A 3345-nucleotide genomic window follows, 5' to 3' on the forward strand; every position below is an offset into this window, starting at 1 on the left:
AGTTGATGTATAGTTTATGACTTCTCAGGAAGGTAGGAAAAGGAAAGGTACCTATCGAGTGATACTTTGTGTAGGTACATCTGAGGGCAATATGATAAAATCTAAGTAGTAGACGAGTATAAAAGTAGAATATTGAATTTATTGTGTGGCACGTCCAAATTAATTATTTAATACTTTATCGCACACACAAATATGCATAGGTACATGAGAATTTTCTCAATTCTCTGCGTGTGTGCTTGATGATGATGATGACACACAAATTAAAATATATATGCCAGCCAGACATGAGGTAGATATGAGGTAGAGGTTTGTCAATCTATATTCCTTCGATGAAAGTAAGTAGGCCGTTAATATTATGGAGTTTCGGCTGTGGCAGCTTTAGAAGGTAGCAGTTTTCAAAGGTTCTGAAGCTTGACTAGAATAGTGTGGTTGCTCTAAGACAGGGAAGCGGTCTAGTAAGCCTACTATTGTACGAGTATAATATGAGGGCTGATATTAATGACGATGATATACTTACATACCTCTAATGAAGGCTCAAAGTCATTCAGCGGGCGATGGAGCGAGCTATGCTTGGAGTTTCTCTGCGTGATCGAATCAGAAATGAGGAGATCCGCAGACGAACCAAAGTCACTGACATAGCTCAGTGAGTCGCGAAGCTGAAGTGGCAATGGGCAGGCCACATAGTTCGAAGAGCCGATGGACGTTGGGGTCCCAAGGTGCTGGGGGTGGCGACCCCACACCGGAAAACGCAGTATTGGTCGTCCCCCCACTAGGTGGACCGAGGATATCAAGCGGGTTGCAGGGAGCCGGTGGCGGTTTGAGACCGATGTGCTTGGAGGTCCATGCAAGAGGCCTATGACCAGCTGTGGACATCTATCGGCTGATAAGGTATACCTCTAATACATATGTATACATACCTATAATACATATTTATATTATAGGTATACTACTCGCTCTATGAACACAACCTTCCATTGACAGTGGAGTAAAAATAAAAGGCATATTTCCAAAACTAAAGTTACGCACTTCTTAGATGAATTTCCGTTCCAGTTTGTCTTCTGGAACTAATTGATGGCGTCAAGACCTTCTACTTACACCTACATAAATGTAAGGAATGACGCTTATTACAATAAAAATAAGGTGCATTTCTATAAAAGATATTAAATATCAGTATAACGATTGTTTGGTTAGTGATGTAAGCGAAATTCTTTGTATGGGTACGTAGTATACGTGTGTAGCTACCGTGTTAAAAAATAAGTCTTTCGCATATCTTTAACCGACTTCCAAAAAGGATGAGGTTCTATGTTCGGTTCGGCTATATGTATGACTGTAGGTCTTCTATATAAATTGGGAAGCTGATGCTGAACCACCCCCGAGCTAGTCACTTAAATCATGGGTTCGGTCATTATCAATCTATCAATCAATCAATCAATTTATTTATTTGCAGATACATGCATTGTATATACAGGTGGTCGGTAGATGTAGATGGTAAATGTATCTTGCCAATTTGGCATGCAAATTATTTATTAAGTATTTAATAATTCAAATGACAATTTCACCATTTATATCATAAATGGTGAATGTCATAAAAGACATAATTAAACTTTAAGTTAAATTCCGTTAGGGATATAGAATCAAATATCCTATCAATCCTATATGCACTACCAACCTACCAACGCATTGAAGTCAGTTTAGCTCATATAGCTCTAAAACCAGAATAATCCTAAATTCTTTAATTATTAACTACCCCATTTTACATTACAAGTGTGTGCGGACAATCTATCACATTTTGTTAAACCTTATAAATTAATCTTGTTAAAAATGTATTTTTTAAGTTAGTAATAACATCCCTTTATATAAAATAATAATAACCATCTATAGAAATAATATCAAAAATTGCACTACGATTATAAAGCAAACAAATTATTAAACTTGTTATTCGTTCGTATGTTGCCTCACAAATACATACTTTAACAAAATATTTATTGTAAAATAGAATTATATTCAGGGACGAAAAGATATTCATTATGTTCAATAAATTATACATATATTGTTTGTATAATTTAATAATATTTATATTTTGTCAAGAAATAGAACCTACAAATTTTACACCGGACGAGAAAATAACAACAACCGATGATTATACTGAGGCCGATGTCTATGAAAATGAAGATGATGATGACGATGATGAAAATCAAGAATACGATTTGAAACATTTACTTGAATTTATACGTATAGTGATTAAAGAGGAGCTTGAATCACTTAAAGCGAAAACAAATGGCAGTGATCAATTTTACGTACAGTTTTTTGCTTTTAATGGTGATCGTTGTCCAACTGGGCATGTCAGAGTGAACGATCTGTGCGTTGAGGAGCATTAAACTATAAATTTCAGAAACAAACGATGCCATATTACAATCACAGCAAAAATTCACATCTATGAGTGTATACATCTAAGAAAACGTTTCTATTTTTCGTTCTTACAAAAATGATTTTTTTCTACTTTAAAATATCTTTATATGGTTATCTTAACATGTTATCAATATAACAATAATAAATGCATAAATGCGGGAAAATCCTGTGTGTTATTACTAAAATCATTATAAATTTAATGACCCTCACAGCCTATAATTGTAAAAATGCAGTAGGTAGGTATTTAAAATAAATGGTTTGTTGTAATATGTATATAAATAAAGCATCAAACATTCACTGCTCATACATCTATTGCTAAATAATAACTTTATATTTTACGCGAAGTAGTGTAAGAATTAAATATATAAAGATTTAGTTACGAAATCCTAATCTTAATAGATCGTTAAAGTAGTAAATTACGAAACATCAGAATCATACAATGATAAGATCTATACGTTGTTTGTGTATAATATTAGTGATAAATATTAATTATCAAAGACAAGTACAGATAGAAGCTAATGAGAAAGTAACAAATGTTCCGCATATTGAAGTCGTTAAAAAAGAAAATATTAAAAACCACACAAGTTCAGGCAATGAATTTGATGCCACGGAGACAGTTTATACTGTAACATCCAGATCTCAACATTTCTTTAACATGTCATTTGATGCTATTAGAACACTTGATAACGAAGAAAATAAAGTGACTCCAAATAATACCGATGTAGAACACGTACTTGATGAAATATTTGTCGGTAATGCTTTTGCGGGTGATCAATGTCCAACTGGACTAGTGAAAGTGGACCAGCAATGTACCGAAGAGATATCATAGATATTTTACCAGGTACCGGAACGCTAAATCGTTTGGCGGTACGTCTATGCTGTCTTTACTTAGTATGCACAATTTGTAGTGCAAAGAACAGATTGATAGATTGTTTT

The sequence above is a fragment of the Bicyclus anynana genome, chromosome 2 (genome assembly GCF_947172395.1).
Source record: "Bicyclus anynana chromosome 2, ilBicAnyn1.1, whole genome shotgun sequence".
Taxonomy (NCBI): domain Eukaryota; kingdom Metazoa; phylum Arthropoda; class Insecta; order Lepidoptera; family Nymphalidae; genus Bicyclus; species Bicyclus anynana.